The sequence below is a fragment of the Hippoglossus stenolepis genome, chromosome 17 (assembly GCF_022539355.2).
Source record: "Hippoglossus stenolepis isolate QCI-W04-F060 chromosome 17, HSTE1.2, whole genome shotgun sequence".
Lineage (NCBI taxonomy): Eukaryota > Metazoa > Chordata > Actinopteri > Pleuronectiformes > Pleuronectidae > Hippoglossus > Hippoglossus stenolepis.
Genome location: NC_061499.1, coordinates 8,241,300 through 8,261,723, shown reverse-complemented (window position 1 = coordinate 8,261,723; position 20,424 = coordinate 8,241,300). Strand labels below are relative to the sequence as shown.

At 41.8% G+C, this 20,424-nt stretch overlaps 1 protein-coding gene across 5 annotated transcripts in view; it reads right to left on the bottom strand.

Annotated features, from left to right (window-relative positions):
- Positions 1 to 20,424, bottom strand: part of trps1 (trichorhinophalangeal syndrome I) — a 113,628-nt gene that overhangs the window by 72,157 nt on the left and 21,047 nt on the right. The gene's annotated exons all lie outside the window — the stretch shown is intronic.

Below are 20,424 nucleotides of genomic sequence, written 5' to 3'. Positions count from 1 at the left end.
CTGCCTGTGTGTATTTTAGACTATTACAATGAAAGAGCCGCCAAGAGTTCGGTTCCCAAAGGCACTGTAAATGATGCTGAAATAAATCAGTGTTACAACACACACACAAATTCAAGCTGTTAGTTTAAATACCGGCATAGACAACTGCTTCCAAATCGTTCTCTCACACACACCTACGTTATTTTATTAACTACATATAAATGCACGTGTGTGTGTGTGTGTGTCTGGATTTCAGCTGATGTTTTTAGTGACAGAGTGGGAGCAGAAGACACACACAGGCACAGACTATATATCTCTTCTGCTATTTCAATAATCTGTGACCTGAGAGTTTATAAGACTCAATAGTCTCGCCTCTGGAATGGCTGTCTGGATTTTAACTTTAGACACACACACGCGCACACGCACACACACTCACACGCACACAAAGACACAGACTAACAGACACAGCTCCCCTGCTATGGTCCTTAGAGCATACCCTGTCTGTGCGTGAATGTGTGTGTGTGTGTGTGTGTGTGTGTGGAGCATACCATGTGTGTGTGGTCACGTCTGAGAAAGCTCCTTTAAAAATGGATCTCTCTCTCTCTCTCTCTCTCTCTCTCTCTCCATAACTGATGATTTCAACTTAACCGCTGTTTTTGCGGTGAGCAAGCAAAGTTGTGGAGTTGTGGTCAACAGCTGTGTGTGCGTGTAAAATGTCATTAAGAACTTTAGGGATAAATCACACAACTGTCATGAGGGAGCAGTTTCACACATGTGGAAGTATGGAAAAGACACACACACACAGTCACACAGAGCCAGGAGTGTGTGTAATTACCTATTGTTAAATTGGCTGCAAAGAGATTGGCAACGAGAAGAGATCCTTATGGATCGCACACCGGCACAGAAAGTGAAAACACATGTCAACACACAGACCTGCGCCTATATATACTAAATTATAATATTTAGAATGGATATAAACAGTAAGGTGCCTCCCAGAGATGTTGTAAAGCAGGAATAAACACATTATTTCACAATAACAACATCAGGAGGTGACATATCCCGCTGGCAACTTAAGAGAGCAGATCTGTTGGTGCGAATACGGTTACCTGAAGTAGTAATATTTCCCTCAGCAATAAAGAACGACTGAAAAAACCCACATTTCAGATAAGTAATCATATAAATACAGCGAGGAACGCTCGAAATAATCTTCTTACCCTACAACCTGAGAGCTGCCCACGGGACTTTATGGTCCAGTTTGCCTTTATTTGGTGTTTATTTAGTGTGCAGGTGTGTAGGTAGTGAGTAATCCTGTAGTTCAGTGCCAGTGATAACAACTTAATCCCCTCATATCCATATCCTGTAAACAGAAAGTTGTGTGGTATCTTTCTGTTGTTTACCGCTGAAAAGTTCTGAGTGGAGAGCCTCCTAAAAAATGTTGTCAAATTAGACTTGTTGCCATGGAGATACAGAAAATAAACCAAGAAATCAAAAAGATGAAAAGGCGTCAATTGACTTCCTGATTAATATACTTGTGAAGTTTCAAGAAAAGAAAATTGCAAATGTTATTCAGGCTCTGCTCCACAAACAAAATGATTACAGATAGACGGACGGCGTCACTACCTCACAGACGCAGAGACGATTGGTAGTTTGGTCGGTCGATAAGTTTGAATCTGATCTCATTCTTCCTCACAGTTCAGTCGATCATTTTTCAAAGAAGTCTGGTGTGGCTGCATTTTGTTCAAACAGGTGCTGAAAAGCTCCACTTTGAGTTCAAAGTTGGTATATTTCAATATGATTGGTCTAATAGTTCTTTATGCTTATTTATTATTAATTTAGGTGAATAACGCTACCGGATTTTTCCACCATGATCTTCTGGTTGGAGAACAGGTTCGATTTTAGATTTTCTTTGGTTGACTTCAGCCCTAAACGATTGTAATGAGACCACATTAAAAGATTAGTTCCATCACTTGCTTCCAATCATTTACATTGTTTAAAAATAAGTTAATTAAATCCTCATTTAGTTTCTTTCCCTGCATCAGCTAAGCACCACACACACAGACACACAGAGCTTTGAAATCTATTCTTGCTGTATTACAACTAACTGAAGAAACAATAAACTGAGGGTTTTTTCTGGTGAAATGGAATTCTTCAAACTAAAAGCAGAGAATTTGATAAAAGTATTAAATCACAGCCTTAATACCAAAGTAAACGCACTGACAGTGCACAGATACAAAGCACATCATATACACAAAAATGAAAAACACATCAAAAGCAATTTGCCTTTTTATGCGCAGATACACATGTACTTGTGTCTGGTGATTACAAACATCCGAAGGACAAACAGCACATCTAAACCCCCAGAAACAGCCATTTTCGAGAAGAACATGATATTCTTTAAGCTTCAAAACAGAGGCCGAGACTTTCTGTGCTCTGGTTTAAAAGACAGGATGATGGAGTATGTCTCGGGATATTAATTTAGAGTGGAGGTATCAGAACACTAAGGGCGCACAACACTCACTATATATTGTTATGGCACAATTTTTTTGAAAGCATAGGAAGCCACGCACATCTAAACTTGAAAAGAAAGAAGCGACGAAAGCCAGGAGACAGCAAATGTCTGCACACTGACCAGTTGAGGCTCCCACTAAAATACTTTATTACCTCCCAGATAACGTTACGGGCAAAGGCCCTTTTCATCATTCAGACGGCACTTCGCATTCTTCTAAACCACACGAATGAAGGCATGAATGAAGGCACAGATGCAGGCAGGAAATGTCCATGAAGACAAAACAAACAAACAAGGCGGAGAGTGATCGCAGAACAGAACGAGGTAAATCCTAGGAACTCTGATCAGTCGAGACAAATTGAGGAGCTCCTGACTACAAGAGGGACTTCTTTTGTCACATGGACAAAGTTTATGGAAAAGTCTGTCATGGACCAACCTGATTTTTATTATAAATGTGTCCTGTTATCCTGCCACACTGCTGTCAAAGTAAGGATCCCTGTATCCTGGTCTCTGTCATGCTTACATGTTACCACACAGGTTTTTCTGGTTTCTGTTCAGCAAGTTTCTTTTACTGCATCCTGAGATGGGGAGTTTGCTGATGCCTCACAGAGAAGGACTGAGTGAGAAAGAAAAGATAAGCATGTGAGAGAAGGTGGTGAAGAAGCAGACAGACTTCACACTCGACAGAGAAAGAGAATCGTTGAAAAAAAAGAAAGAAAAGATCATCACACCTGAACAGAGTCCCTCCCATTCTGTCTCACTCCACTAAGATTTCTCCGACTAGTGTGAAAGCGTGGGAGGAGGTAGAAGTGCGTGTCTGTGTGTGTGTGTCTGTGTCTGTGTCGCGGAGACCCGAAGACTTCCTCTCAACTTCCTGTGATCACAGCTCGGGGGTTGCTGGGGGACAACCAGGAAATTGCACACAAACACACACTATGCAGCTTGGGTCGTGTTAGATACAACTTAAATTAAAGAAGACTGAACAATGACAAATGTGTTTTCAAGTCAGTGAATCAAACGTTATATAACAGTAAGAGCCACAAGCACCAGTGTGAGGTAATGCATCATACACTGATCCATAATGTGAGCAACTGTTGGTTGTGGGGAGGAGAGTTTGAAAAATTACACACAATACGTATACCACACAAAAGAACACACATACACGTGCACACACAGGACTAAAAAGGGGAAGATGGCTGCAGCACTGCCTAGTATTTCGCAACAAAAGCTGAGATTCAATCCCTTCATGTGTGAATACAGTACAAGTATCTGTGTGTGTACTTTTTTTGTAACGTATCAGTGTGTGTACTTGAGTGTAACAGGGGAAAAGAAAGACCACGTGAGTGTATTGTCTTCTCGTCGTCGACACTAACTCGTGTTTTCTCACACACTTATTTATGGGAGCAGATGTGCTCAACCCCCCCAAATACACACAGACACACACACACACACACACACACACACACACACACACACACACACACACACACGCACGTGAAGGACACAGACAGTTTAGAGAGCCTTGGGGCTCAGTCTGAGCTTTCATTTCCTCTATCCTGCATAACAACTGACAGATACACATGCACACAGATACACTCGCACAGCGGATGGTTATGAGACCTCAGTCTGCCCCAGAGGGACGACGGAGGTAGACAAGTTGCTTCGAGAGAATTACTACAGGATCCTGCACTAAAACTATCAGGAACATTTTCAACAACACAGACTGAACAATCATCATTTCTGTCTGGGATTAAAATGAACCAGAAACATTAGAGTTACAAAAAAAAGAACTGTTTTACAACTGTGACAACTATGGCTGAATGTTAATCATTAATTAAAGAACAAAAAAAGTGCAGATAGTGAAGAGGTTTCCTGCATATTACTGGATTTGTTTTATAGCTTCTGGGCTAAAAAGGCGATACCTGGATCTTTCGATTTCTAGAAGTTATAAAAGACACAGGAGGGGGTGTAATTGTCAGGCTGGAGTTTTAAGGCACCTAAAATTCTTTATCAAGTGTCAAATTCTTAACTTCAGGCAATCGCTTTTTCTAAAAGAGCAGGGGAAACATTTTTCACGAGATGGAAACTTACAGGGATATCATCTTCTCATCCTATTAGAAGTGATAAAAGTTACTCTCCTAATTAAAACAGCTACTTTGTCGTCGAGCTGCACTGAGACGGAGAAGGTTTGCCTGAAGAAATAAAATCTCCATGGGCGAGCTCACATCCATTTCTCTCTTGCTCGGTGTCATCCCTACTTTCCTCACTCACACACACTCACACTCACACTCACTCACACACACACACGGTGAGCTTTCCTGTGCCGTGGGGAAGTTGCAGGTCGTTGCGACATCAGAGGTCTGAGATAAAAGCTCCGTGACTCACACAGAGAGGAGCACACACATCACAGCCTATAGATTCAATATAGGTTGTTTTGTTCATGTTCACCGTGATGAGGTCTTGAAGCCTAAATTAAATGTCATAAAGAACAAAAGAATGGCACTCGCAAAACTCCAACAGTCCCCTTAAATTCAAACAAGCCGCACCAAATGGCAGAAACTCATAGATGTCGGTCTTCTAAATATTTAATAATATTAAATAAAGATTTTTTTTTTTTAATCAAGATCCACACATTATACCTTGGGAAATTAATGAAAATGTCCCCATAAAAAGATTTTTTAAAAATCCCTGGATCAGCCCCTTTGTCTGCATCACCATTTTATGGGTTCTTTATAATAAAACAACCTAAAACATGATCTCCTTGGCAGAGTTAAAAAATCTAAAACAAATCAGTAGCTTTTTTGTAGTCTGTGAATAACTGGCTTTCACTCTGCAAATCAAAGACATTAATTTGACCTAAAGGGGCTTGGTTAACGCAGCCCGTAGCATCAAAATGCTCATGCACAACTAGGTGAGTGTGATGCACATTGAGCTGGATTCATCCAACTCCACGTTCCCAATGTGATAAACTGAAATCAATCACTTGTGATTATCTGTATCGGCATGCCCTGGGTGATTTTATGGACGATAGAGGCTTAGGGAGGTGGGGAGTTTTCAGGCAGCGTTGCCATGACAGGGAGTCCTCTGACTGAAATATCGACAAAATAGTATCGGCCGTTAATTGTGCATTATGGAGGAGTCATTATGCCCTCCCCCCCCTCTCTGCAATGCACTTTGGTTTGGACAATAACTGAAGAAAAAAAAGCAAGCGGAGCCGTGTAAACAGAGCCCTCCAGTGAAATACCCTCTGTGGAAATGTACTTTTTACCGTGTTCTGACCTGCGGGCAGACACAGCATTACACCCGCTTCGTCTAATTCACGCAACATGCACAGTTCATTATGTAGGATTACTGCCGCTGTGTACAGATACAGATCTCCCACAACTCTACTGTGCTGCTCCTGCATGAAAGGTCAAACCAGCTCTTTGTGTCTCCTCTCAATATTCCTTTACATTTGCTTTACCTATGAAATGGAGTAATTGGGTTTCCGAATGTAAAAGATAAGCAAGTTCCAATGTCTGTCAGTTGCTAACACCCAATAATAAATCTAGACAGATCCTGTTACTCAGAGGATTTGGCAACGAACACTCAATTTCCAAAGACATCTGCAGATTTCTTGATCTCACCTTGGAAAGCATTTCTCTCTCAGGGCGTGATGTGCAGGATGTGTTATCTAACAGCTCGTCAGGCCACAGAATAATGACATTGTCACATTTGTTAAAAAGATGAAGCTGGATTCAACCGTTCTCGCCCGTATTGTGGGAACTTATCAGCCTCTTTATCACGTGTGCTGAGGATAAATCATGGGACCTCTGCTCGATCAGGGCACCTTAAGTAGGTCAAAGATTTGCAAGAGCTTCAGGTGTGGATCAGTAATAAGAGCACAGGTATGTAATCTTTAGTTCTCACACCCATCTAAATGCCGGTACACCCTTAAAATCCACACACAGACACAAATACAAGCATGGACGCGCACAAAGATAGAGTTTAGTGCGTAAACCTATCTATCTCTTGCTACACCCTAAATCTTTTCATCTCTTGTTTTTTTACCCAGCTCCTCCCTCTGTCTTCTTTTCATTGTTCTCTCCAATCTCTCTCAGATCTATGCCGCTGATGAATGGCATTTGAAAAAAATAAAACAGCACGCCCTTGGTATGCAGGGGAGATTTTCGTCCATGTTACATTTTTTGCTGCGATTGACAGCTCTTGAATTTTTGAAAAATATTTTGCAGCCCTGAGGCTGAACCGTAGCATTATGTAAAATGTCAAATATAGAGGGGCATTAATGGATGAATTAGCCGGAGGTAAATCTGACTGTTCCTTTCTGTCTGCCTTTCGGCTATGCACTTTGTCATCAATCATTACATTTGCATCTAATACATGTATGTGCACGATTAAACTGCAGTTATGGATCAATCAAAAAGCAGCAAATCACAATTGTGGCAACGATTCAAAAGACTTGAAGACGAACAAAACTGAAAACTCTAACGCTTGACAGTGTTTATCCTCTGGGACTGATTTACACCGAAAATATCAAAGCAGTTTGGCAGCCGACCTGAAAGGCTCTCGACGTCAGACAAATTCTCACCTCTCATTCTCACCGCTAAAGTCTAATCAACTCGTGTTTTGTGAGAAGTTCCCAAAACTACACCCAGATCTGTCCAAAAAGTGAAATGCAGTATATTGTCAGCATACAGAGAGACAGCAGTGCTTTCAAAAAGTCCATAAAGACCATAATTCCTCAGAAACTGACCAGGGCCTTTTATTACCAAAACCTGCAGACGTTAACAGGCCTTTATTTGAGACAAACTTTTATCTTATCAAACTTTATCAATTTTTAAGAAAATTGGTCATATTTTATCATGAAATCTAACTTTCAACCTTTTTCGCTTCGCCCTGAGTCTCCGTCCTCTCCTCCTTGGGCGAAGCTGCTTATGCACACACTGTCTCTCCTTCACTGCTCTATCAAATAAAGGCTTCAAAATACCAAACAATTGACATTTTCAGCTGTTATTAGTCTCTTGTTTTACACAACCACAGCGCTCTGCTTATGCTAATGGTAAATTGTTGTGTAGAAGCTGAAATGGACAAAGTAAAATACAAACGCTTCACCAGCGAACTTGTTATCTTGGGTGTTTCGACCTGTCAAACCTGAAACTCTGCATGTTTATACAGGCATCATCTCGACAAACAAAATATAACTTTGTGAGAGAAAGTAGATCAACAGCTAGATAGAAAAGTGGAGTTTGAAAACAAAGATGCAGAGATACAAATATTTAGTCCAGAGCATGGCTTTTTATTTCATTCAGTTTCAAGTCTTTTTGGCAATGAACACTGATAATAACTGATAACTGTTCCTTGACTAGAGAAAGACAACAGACAGATCGACAGACAGAGAGAGAGAGAGAGAGAGAGACAGAGACAGAGAGAGAGAGAGAGAGAGAGAGATTAACACGCAACAGGAGACTTAGAGAGATTTAGAAAGGGAAGAGATGAGGAGACAGAAAGAGGACGAGATGCGAATTCATTGCCTTAAAAGCAGCTCCGAGTCAAAACGGTGTGATAAGAATCAGACGGCACATACACACGTGCATGCACACACACACACACACACACCTCCTCGCACGTGAACACACGGACACACAGATGATCCATGAATCTTTACTTTGAACCTCTTAAGAAGTGTTCAATTACTGTTCAATTATATGGATGGGGGGTGTGTGTGTGTGTGTGTGTGTGTGTGTGTGTGTGTGTGTGTGTGTGTGTGTGTGTGTGTTGTGAAAGTGTCACAGACAGAAGAAGAAAGTCAGTGTGAGACAGGAGCAGGGATGAGATTCTTTCCACCTATGTGTCATTTCCTCTCTCTCTCTCTCTCTCCCCTCTTTCTACTCTCTCGCCATAACTTCACTGTAACAAGACTTTCTATCTCTCTCTCCCTCTGGACGAGCCTGCATTGCTCTATCGTCCTGCCATTCACATCACATCTCCCTGAAGCAATAAATTCAACCATCCTTAAAAAAGAAAGGAATAAAGAAAACAGATTAGAGCTGTCAAATAGAGTTAGCAACAAATACATTGTCGATTTGGAGCCATCTGATAATGTGACAGTGGCTGATGGCATGAAAAGGACTCCTGTGATGTGATACTCCACTTATCCCTGTAGTGGAATTGTCTCATGTCTCACTGGTCTAAGAGGAAGATCAAATGTCAGGGTCAGCTCTGAGCAGCACTTCTGGAGCCCGCGGGGACGCAGTGACATACTCCCAGTCCTGTTAGAGGCCGAATCTTTAACCTGGTGCAGTCCAGCTCCTTTCAAACGATGGCAGGTCATACGGCAGGTCATACGATGATTCACAGGAGAGGGCAAAAACTGGGTTCTCATTATACAAATCTATATGTTCGGGTTCGGAATTTGATTTTAGATCGATTTATAAAGGTTAAAGCAAACAATAATCGATTGGGGCCTGCACGTTTAGAGGGTTTAAATGTACGAAACCTCAATATGATATCTTCAAATGACTTGTTTGGTCTGAAACACAGTCCAAAACCTAAGTATATAATAAAGTTTGTACTGTAGTACCTTTTTCTGTTCTGCCTTACAGAGTGAAGAAGAGGACAGAGCCCCTGGTCCCAGGGGTGTTTTTGTCAGGAGTTTATCAAGACACAAGCCAAGGGTGGCAGGGCAGGGTGGCAGTATGACTAAAGACTAAAAGCATCCTTCAGAGAGAAGGCCAAGTTATTTCCCCCTGCGACTGTAAGGATCCACCCCGTCCGAGCGTCCTTGAGCAAATCACCGAGCCCCTCCTGGTCCCCGGGGTGCTATTCTGTAGCGGAGGCTGCAATCGAACGGGGGGGGGAAACGAAAAGAGAGATTTCACTACAGGGGATCAGTGGAGAAGAAAAAAAAAATGTCACCAAAGTTCCACGCCTCACCACACCACAAAACACTCTGGTGGCAAATTATCTGCCTCCCCCTCCTTCTGTCTATGTGGCACTCTTTTCTCTTTCTGCCTCCCTCTTTCCCTCTCCTCCTGTCCTATTATGGACATAGCGACAGTGTTACCGACAGGACGAAAAAAAGGTTTGATTCACCGTCTGTCCCTGTCTGAATGTGCACTCGTGTGTGTGTGTGTTAGATAGCAGATAAGAGCCATATATAAACAGCACTTGAAAGCAGAAATGTAAATGTTTAGAAGTCCCTGCAGAACACAGACCATATCAAGATACCAGAGAGAGCAAGAGAGAGACGGAGGAGGGAGAGATTAAAGCGCGAGTTCACACCAGGAGAACTCGCATCCTGCTGCAGTCGGGACTCCAGTCAGAATCCAGTCGTCAATAAGGCTTAGAGGAATTCAGCATCTCAGAGCTATACATCCAAAATCCTTAATGTGCTGCTGAGTTCAAGTGAAGCACCAAGTTAAGAGGAGATACTTTAATGTATTAGACACCTGAGCACCTTCATGCAATATAACTTTTTAGTGACAACTCTTGTGAGTATGGAGTAAAACTCTTCACTGTATTCAAGCACTGACGACATTCTCCTGTCAAACACTTGTAGCGTCATGTCGACTACTTTTTGAATAAAGGGAAGGTCATTCTGTCTTTCTTGGTATTGGTTGTTATTGCATCATGCACATACAGAAATTGTACGACTTCCAATCTACTATCCAGGCCTGCTCTTATTTATTTATTGAGAAAAATATTTAAAATATTAAAACTCAGAGCGTATAACCTCCACCAAGGCTAACACGCTGTCTCGCGCAAATATTAATTCCTGGATCTGCCTGTTCCATCTAGATAATCTCTAAAATGTGATAGTGTCTTTTTGCGGTCATGACCCACCCCTTCACAAAAGTACATGAAAATCTGTGGGGGTTTTTGCGTAATCCTGCAAACTGACAAACACAAACAGATGGAAACATAACGTCCTTGGCAGAGGTAATGATGGCATGATGGGTGATGCTATTGGTTGCAGCAATGTGATCAATAAAGCAGCAGGAGCTACTGGTGCCCGCCCTCAATCTCATTCAACCATCATTTGATGATTTTCTTTAAATGACGTCCAAAATGGTCTTCAGCATAGAAACAGAAAAGTCTCCTGGATAATTCTCCAGGTTTATGTTAGGGCCTGAACCACAGCAGAGGTTTCAGGTTTCTCCTGCTAACACCAGTACTTGGTTCTTCAGGTGGTCTCAAAACTGTGTGTAAAGGTGCGTGCATGCGTGTGGCTTTGTGCATCCTTGTATGAATACATTTGTTAGTATATGCTTACATTTGTTTACATCTGTATATACTGTACATGCTTACGCAAGTGCATGTGAGTGTTTGAATAGTTGCACAAGTATATGTTTGTGTGTGTGTGTGCGCGCGAGCATGTGCGAGTGAGTGATTGTTAGCAGAAGCTCGTTAACCCCAGAAGTCATTACCACAGCCCTGAGGTTTACACCAATTAGACAAAATAAACGACGAGCGAATAACAAAACAGACAAATGAAAAACAAGACGAGGGAAGAAAATGATTACTGATGGAAAAATTTAAAGAGAACATTTTCACTAATTTGACAACAATACCAAACACAAAAAAGCTGACTTAAGTGACAATGAGTATCGATAAGCGTCTGCTGAAAAGAAAGATCTTATATTGTTGGGGAAGTAAAATTAGAAAGTGATCGTTGAAGCAAAAGACCACATTAGATTCAAGGTGAGAAGAGACAAAGAAAAAAACACTATTATCAAAACCAAGGGAGAGAAACGAAAATAATACAAGAGGAAATAAAATAAAAAAAAGAATATAGCAGAACAGTGGCCATGCATATTTTCATGGGTGTATGTGTGTGCGTGTGCGTGTGTCAGACAGAGAATGGGGTAGTATTTGACATCACTGCTCCTATGCGGCTTTTTTTCCTTCGAGACGTTTTTGTTTTTACAGCTTCACTCTGGGCAGACCAGACCGCTGTACACACAGTCATACACACAAATACACATTTTCCCCCTCTCTCTCTCTCTCGCTCCCTCTCACACACACAGAACATATATCCATACACACAGGCCCCTAAAGGGGCCTTTTTCCACATTGGACCATATGGTGCAGACAGGCGCACGGAAACAATTCTCTAAAAACAACACACACTCTGCACTTAGAAACCTGCCACACGGCCACACACACACACACAAAACACACAACATACACACAACAGTTAAATCTGCTGAATGAATTGCTGCCTTGTTCAGTTGTGCACTAATGGCAAGGAACCTGCCATGAAGATTACCACACGTTCAAACACACACACACACACACACAAGCACGCACACAGAATTAAGCATTCTATGGCACTTATCCATTAGAGAGGTTGGTTATTTTCTCCAGTCTAAAAGTAGGTATTAAAGTTAATATTCCAGCAGTAAAGTTGCGCTGTTAAGCAGCTGGGGCAGATGTCTGAGAAAAGCAGGAACTCTTCAGGGCCAAAGAATGGAACTTGACCAGTTATACTGGCTAATTTAGTATTGGACATGTTTTGGCATTAGACAGCAGGGCTATCAAATGTTAAACAGAACGTCTATCAACACCTGACTGCTGAGCTCACAAGGCTCTGGACTGCTAAATGGAATATATATGCCATATCATGATATCTGACACAACCTTGACTCAGAGATATGCAATGATTGCTGGAGAGTCTGCTGGACAAATTGGTAAAGTTGATATGAAGCCTACGGGCCTTTCTGAAAATTGTATCTCAGTTAAGAACTGCCACATATTTTGCAATCAATACATTACAAAGAATCGACAAACACAACTCTGATTCCTATCTCTATAGTGCACATTTTTGTATTTATAGCATCATCTCTACTTTTGTATATAATATTTCTTTAATTTTTTAAAAAATATGTTGCTGCTACTTTCTTTTGCTGCTGGGTCATTTGTGAATTTCCTCTGTGGAGGATAAATAAAAGGTACATCTTATCTTAGGTACGAAAGGTCACTGCCCAGGTTCTTCCATGGTAGTTAAGCAATACATCCACAGCGGGGCAGCGCAGAGTCCGAGAGTTTCTGACAGCAACAACCATGGCCACAGTGCAGGTTATGATAAGCAGCTGCGTCGTAAATAGCGATGGTCCAACTAAGTTTCGGAAGTTGCCATTGTTGAAATTCCTTTCTCGTGTCCTATGGTCGTCTTATTTTAATTATTGGCAACACTGCCTCCCATGATTTCTGGTGGTACTGCTCGGTTTCTGTTTTTCGTCTGTATCCATAAACTTTCAGAGGACGTGCACTAATACGGACGAAATGAGCGCAGAGTACGAACAGAAGGCTCTGTCCATGTACGTATCCAACGTTGAGCATAAATTAGCCTTAATGCTTGTCTATGTTGTATATATTGCTATCATCCCTATTTAGACTTGAAATTTTAAACACGAGAAGTGACCCAACAGCAAAGTTAACAGTCAAAATTCAAAGCATGACACCTTCAGCAGCTGAGTAAGAACCACATGCCAAACCTCAGCAGGTCTTAGCTAAACAAAGCACAGACACCTCCTTATTAAGTCTGCATTGAGATCATCACAACATTAGTCTGATGGTAATACACTCTGTCTTGCATCTCCCTCCCTGTCTCTAAGTCCAATTCAGTGCTGTCCTTCTTAGCATTTCCATCAGTACGACACACTTCCAGTGCTTTGGAAGTAATTAGCAGTAATAATAAAAAAACATTCTCAACCAACCAATCTTTCAGTCACTAGTGTTATTTTCTCCGACAGTAGTCGAATCCATTTCTTTCTGCCAATATCTCACATGTCCCCTTTTAGCCCGGTGCAGTCAAAGACACAGCAGGTTCTCCAATACCCTCAACAATATGGAACTTTTCATGTTCCATTACCGACAATTGGCCCTGAAAAGATTCAGGAGTCAAACTCAACAGAGTTTGTTATTGCAGTCAAACATATCCGAGGGACACGAAGCAGCTGGAGTCAAAAACTCTGATTTTCCAGTTCGACCTACTCAGCAGTGATTCATTAAGACCAAATAAGTGACTTTTGTAAGACACGATGCAGAGAAAGAGGACAACGATGCCTCAGCTCACCGAGAGGAAAGCTTCCTTGAGAAGAAAGTCCATATGATACACTGTATAAAGTAAATCACTGTATAAAAGCTTTTTCTGTATATCAAACTTCTGTATAACAATTATTTTCATGTAAAATTTCTCTACATTATTTGTTAATTAATGTACTGTTGGATGTACCAGAGGATTTAATATGCAAGTCAAACTCCAGGAAACATTCATAAATCCGTGCACAATAGACGCACATGCACATTGTTACACTGGCACACTGAATGTTGGCTAAGCATCTACACTTCCTGTTTACAGATAGAAAACATGCAGTCATTAATGTCTATAGAAAATCATTACATACTTATTTAAAACAGGGCAACCATGAAGAAGATGCAAAGAGTATTCATCACCAAATTGCAAAAGTGCAGTCAAGTGGTTAAAACATACTCCTGACTGTGACGTGAAAGGTTTTTGCCTGGGACCCACCATATGGCAAAGAATCTCTATGACAAAAGGAGATGACAGCTGCAGTTAAAACTTCACATCTGCAGAGCATGGCCCTGATTTTCACTATCGAGAAAGTAGGCAGAAGTAACAAGTAAACTTATGTACCTCTATCTGGGATACGAGAGTGTGGAAATGTCACACAGCCTACAGCTCGATATACACACAGAAACATCCAATCAACATCTCTCTGGCTCCTGTAGGCGATGTGTTTTCTCTTCCTGTTCCATCTCTGATGGCAAATTTGTGCCCACATTGTTCCACACACCCGCACCCTCCCTCTGCACTGGCACTGACAACACAGCCAAAGACACGCCGCAGTCTACCGTGAAACCCACTGCTGCATGGTGACTGAGTCGCTTGCGTGTTGGGCACCTGGACCTAAAAAACTACCAGTTGGAACTATCTGTCAGCTCCCAGCTACTCTGTTGTTATTGTTCTGGTGAGCTGTTCTGCTGCTGCCAGGAACCCTGGCTGCTTTAGCTGGGCGAGCTGGATGCTAGCTGCTGCACAACACCGCTAGCCACTGGCCTGTCAGCTCCCAGCAGCTCTGTCTTTATCATCTCGGTGGCGCTGCCTCTGCTGACGATCTGGCAGAGGCACTATCAGCAGCCGCCTGAGAGCTTCTGTGTTTCTTTGCTGACAATCCAATCTGACAACATGTTATAAAATGTGAGGTAACCCATAAAATTCACTGTTTATGTCTAAGTGTAAGTTGGCTGGTCTCGGCCAAACTTTCACTATGATGTCAGGGTTTATAAGTGAGGGCTGAAAGTTACCAGAGTGTGCTACAGTGGTGCAGAGGGAATGCATGTGTACTACCAGTAAATGCATGTCTCATCTATGACTAATACTTGGTGGGAAAAAAATATTGATACATCAGCAAATCGCTCCTTTAAGCAGAGAAAAATTGCAATTTTTTGTCAAAATAAGCAGCCACATTTGAGCTGACATGGCAATAATTCCTGCACCTCAGACAAGGCTCCGACTGCCGAGTGATTTTTCCTTCCAGACATACCAGGAGCAGCACACAGCTGTACAGTTCACCAGCATATGGATTAAATAAATACAGTCTGCACAGAGCTTGTTAACACTTGTTCACTTGGCTACAGCCCACAGTTGTAGCCAAACTGAACAAAAGACATACGCACACCCACATCTGCACCCGGACAAAGGCGCACATGCAAGATGCATGCACATGCACACAAACAGGTATAGCCTCACACACAAGCAATCATCCTTAAACAGTAAATTATCAGTGAAAGGGTGCCGCACAGGTTATTGTGGGAGCAAGTAGTGACACATACGGGTCTAATGGGTTGGAAAGCATTAGACAAACTGCACGAATATAGACAGAGAGGGAGAAAGCTTTTGATAAGGTCTAAGTAGCGTGTGTTTTTGTAAGCAAAAACTCCACAGTGTGTGTGTATGTGGTATAATGTCTGACTAGTTTGTCCACCAACGGAGTGTCTTTTGCTTCCAGATATGCACTGAACTCTGCAGTTCCTCCGTATTTTCTCCTGACTCAAATGGAGTGAGACGCTCTGCCGTCTCTGCAGAATTATTCTGCCTGACCTCCTAGTATATTGTCAAAAAATGTACGTAAGAAACAGCAGGAGATCCCTGCTGGATTCACTGTGAGAAAGTGGGAGGGTTGATGATGCTTCTAGCAAGCGACAGACACCAAGAGAGTTTGTGGTGATAGGAGCCGACACCGGTGTCTCTATGGTGTCAAAAGAATCACGTGATCTACAAAGTGGAGTTTATACGTCACTTCCTGCCCCTGCCTGCTGCACCCGGCTGCTCCACCTCTCGCCTGAATAATGCAGAGGATTTGTTGCTGTTGTCTGTGCAGAGAACCCCCCCCGCTGTGTTGTGCATGTGTGAAAGGCAATCTCTGGGTAAACTCCATAGCCAATTTTCCGGATTTTACCCACAGGTCATGTCTGAAAACGGATATATAGTGTCTGTGCAGTGTGCGCACACACATATACACAGGCTTGGAGTGTAATTATGTGGTACAATAACACAGAAATAATGAACCACTATTTGGGGTCTGGTCTCCCTCTAGCAATGTGGTCACTCGCTAACCAAATCTGATTAATGGATTTCAACCCCGTTTCTGCTACAAACACAGAAAACAGACCGAGACAAAGATAAATTGGTCGAAGCTTCGAAAACTAGGTTGAGCCCATTGCCCTTGTTTTGCCTAGTTACTGTTCTTAATCTGATTAATGGATTTTTCTCCTTTTCCCCAGAGCGGTTGGACAACAACAAAAAAGACCATTGAATCCAGCAGTGGAAAATTAACACACCAAGCTGCCAATGAGTTGTGGCTCTGTAAAGCTGTCGCTATAGACAATCTGCTAAGACAGGTGGATGGGAGAAGAGAGTGAATTACAGAGGTGATAACTCCAAGTACAATTTTTAGTTCCTGCTGCCATGACAGGGTCAAAGGGGCTCAGACTCAATCACTGATTCAGAATGTCTTACCCTTCTCCCGACAAATAAGGAGAAAGTTAGTATTTTCTTTTTATTCAAATGTATGCACTTCTACATGATCTATTTTTTTGTTTTACAACTATCTTTCTGGAACTGTGTGCCATATATGGATGTGCAATTGGGCCCACATCAGTGTTGACGTCATATAGCCAACAAAGGACCTCAACTTTACCAGGCTATGCCACAAGTCATTTGATAAGCCAAAGGCTAATATTGGCTAACTAGCTACTGCAACATTATACCGACTGTTTATTAATCACATTGCAAATTAGAAGCCCAGCAGAGCCAACTGGGCTGAGTGTCAGTGTACTCAGCTGCGTTCTATCCACAAACGGTATGAGCCGTGTCTGGCTCATATGTGGCTGCCAGATTTGACAAGGTATCAGGGCAGAGAGTGAGCTCCAGTTAGCGGTGCTCGAGGGGTGGCTTCAAGTCCAAGGCAACAAATGGAAGTAGCCCAAGATTCAGAATAGGCCCAAGCTGGCTTGGATCAAAATATCTGATCACTTGATATGATAGTCATGATGAAGGACTATTCAAATTTAGCAAACACCAAATTATGGCTGCTGTAGGGTCCGGTCAACCACGTGGGTAAACTTCTCAGCACTGAATGAAAAGTACAACTATTAATTATATTCAGTATTGATTATTCTGCTATTTTATTGACTTAATGGTTTTGTCTAAAAAAACAAATTAAAAAAGTAAAATCAGTTTTCCAGAGCTCAAGATGGATTCTTCAAAATGTTTTGAACCAACACCCAAAGTAATTGAGCTTATTTTAATAAATAGATACTGAAACTGTGGAATTTGCCTTAAAAGTCAATTCAAATATAAATGGATAATAACTATATTTGCAGATTAATATTGCTGGGTAATTAACTGTCTAGTTCATACTTTTCACAGACAAAAAAGACGTGATGAGAACTTTTGGTGATAAGATCTAATGTGCTGCAAATAAAAATGTGTTTTCCACAGCAGATATATTTATACATTATGCCCTACCTCCTGCATTGCTCTACCCAGAAGCCACTTCAGAAATCGTCTGGAGATCATTTTCTGAACATTTTCAAGAGTCCATGTGTTAAAAGTGTTATTTTTGTAAACCAGTGGCAGGTTTAGAAGCAAGTTGCTGATATACATCAGTGTTCAGTCCAAATTTCATTAATACAAGAGACAGCGCAATCAATTAACAGCAAAACACAACAGCCACCTCCTAATTAGTGATGTCACACTGATTTAAAGCCCTGAGGTAACAGCGAAGACCTCAGACACCTCAGAAACACACACGGAGAATGAGACACACACATCTATCTCTTTGATTTGTGATTGAATTTATGTCCTTTAAGCAAGTCACTTATTAACAGACTAACAAATGAAGTCATTAACTGCCCTGACAGCAAGTGGCACCTCTTTTCTTTAATATTTGTCTGTATGACGAATAAGCCTTAATTGTGATTAATTGTTTGGAGGGGGGGGCAAAGTAATACTTGCTCTTTGCATGTGTGTGTGAGAGAGAACTAATAATGATACATCTTGTCGATGCAAGTTGTAAAGTTATGAGAAGATGACATCACATACACAAAGAACTATCGGGTGACCCATTTTTTGCAAATAGGTCAACGGGTAGCTTATGTACACAAGTTGGTTCACACCTCATTCACACTTTTTCAACTGAGCCGGGTTCTACTGTGACTTTTGTGTGTAGAGGAGCCAGAGACACACACAGAGACATCAAGAGGAAGACAAGGAGAGACACATATGAGGAAGAAACACGTGGGGATTCACTACCTCTGCGGAGCCAAACTCATCACCGAAATAAACTTCTGCATCTTTTGATAACGTGTGTGTCTGTGTGTGTAAATGTGTTTGCGTGTAGCATGAGATTTAAACTTCCTTGTGGGCCAGGATGAATTGTCTCTACTCAACATTCCCCCCAAAAAAATCGGCCAAATCTGACTTGCACGACCACATCAAAGACAACGTAATGCCACAGCACACACACACATACACACGCATGCACATGAGTACATACACAGCGGAGGGCATGCGAACATGCACATGTGAAGACACAGCTGGACACGCAAACACACACAGACGAACACAGACCACAGCTAAAAGCATCAAGCAGCTCAAAGCAATCCGCCCTGCCGAATAACATCACCAAGCAAAGCCACCATACCACATAATGAAAAACATACACACGCGCACACACACACACACATGCCTGCACTCAAGTGTGCAACAGGCCTCATACGTATGCATCCAGTGCCATATACTGAGGCTTGCTCGAATAATTTCTCTATACAAAGACAACTAAAATAAAACAAACTAAACACAGTTTAAATATGGCAATGGAGAATTTTGAAGAAACACAAACTGATAACAATGTACATATACAAGAATGAATAAACAAAAGTAAGTCAAAGAACCTCCCTGCATTTACGCTTAAAAGGTCAGTTGGCCCAGTTACACACAAAAAACTTTTTTACTACTTTTTTCCACTGTCCTGTTGCTGTTTAGCCTTTTAGGTAGTTTGAGTTACTTAGTTAGTTTTTACTGGAGGAGATTTTGGCAAATTCTCCATTTAGACTTCTGCTACATCCAAATATAATATATCTCTCCAGAAGTAATGTCCCAGTTAGTCAGGTAACTCAGAAACCGTAGACAGTGTTCACGGTTTTCCATTTTTTAAACTTTAGTTTAACTGTTGAGACAGCAAGAAAAGTAAGTGTGTGTGTGTGTGTGGAAACAGACTGAGGGCTCTTCGGCATGTACGGTGACACAAGTGTGCAGTTGTTTGAACATGCATGTGTGTGTGTGTGGGTGGGTGTGCGCACAACTGACAACAGGGGGAAAACTACACAGGCCTTAAATTCTGATATTCCAACGTACGTGTGTGTGTGTGTGTGTGTGTGTGTGTGTGTGTGTGTGTGTGTGTGTGTGTGCGTGTGTGTGTGTGTGTGTGTGTGTACCTTAAATATACAGTTTTACAACAATCATTATGCGACAAAACACAGTGTGGTTAACGTGCATTATACTGCACATCACTATAAAATAACATACACAACTGCTGACTGTACTGAAATCCACAAACTCACTCTCTTCGTCTCTCTGACACATACATAAACACACAAAAGTACAGTGCATAAGTGCAGAGTGAAGGATTTTGCATATACAGCATAGAGTCAATAAAACGACTCCACAAACAAAACATATAAAACACCGCCGTAATTATAAAGCAGCCGACACCACAAACCACTGCAGCTTTGTACGCACAAACCTCAACTGTTTTCCTGTAGTACAATCACCTGTGTACGTGTGACCGTGTCCTTGAATGGGTGAATGGACGCAGCCTGTGTTCACTGTAACCCTCCACTCATACATCATCATACTGTAATTGTAGGCTAACTATCTCTTTATACGAGTTTACTCCACTGGTACACATCACCATTGCTCCCAGTTCAGTGCAGTCATGTCGGAGGGCCTCAGAAACGGCTGCTAACAATTACATACATATTTTTTTGCTCCAAGCACGTCTAATCTCACTCAGCCGATTAAACAACTGACCAAGCTGCTACCACAGAACTTTACTGTGTGTATAAGGAACTAATTGAGCTCTGCTAATGAGGTTTAGTGAAGCGGAGTGCAACAAAGTGGGCGTGAGGCTGGTGCAGGTGACATTTGGCCCGGACTCAAGAGGCTCCAAAGTGTTACGCAAACACACACACACACACACACACACAAACACAATGCAGATCAAAATCTTATAAAACCACAGAGAATGGGTTGGATGTCGTGGCATCGCAGTCACTTCCTCCGCCAGCGGTGACTCAGAGCAGTTTTTGGTAACGCTTCACAGTTGCTCGGCATAAACGCCTTTCCAACA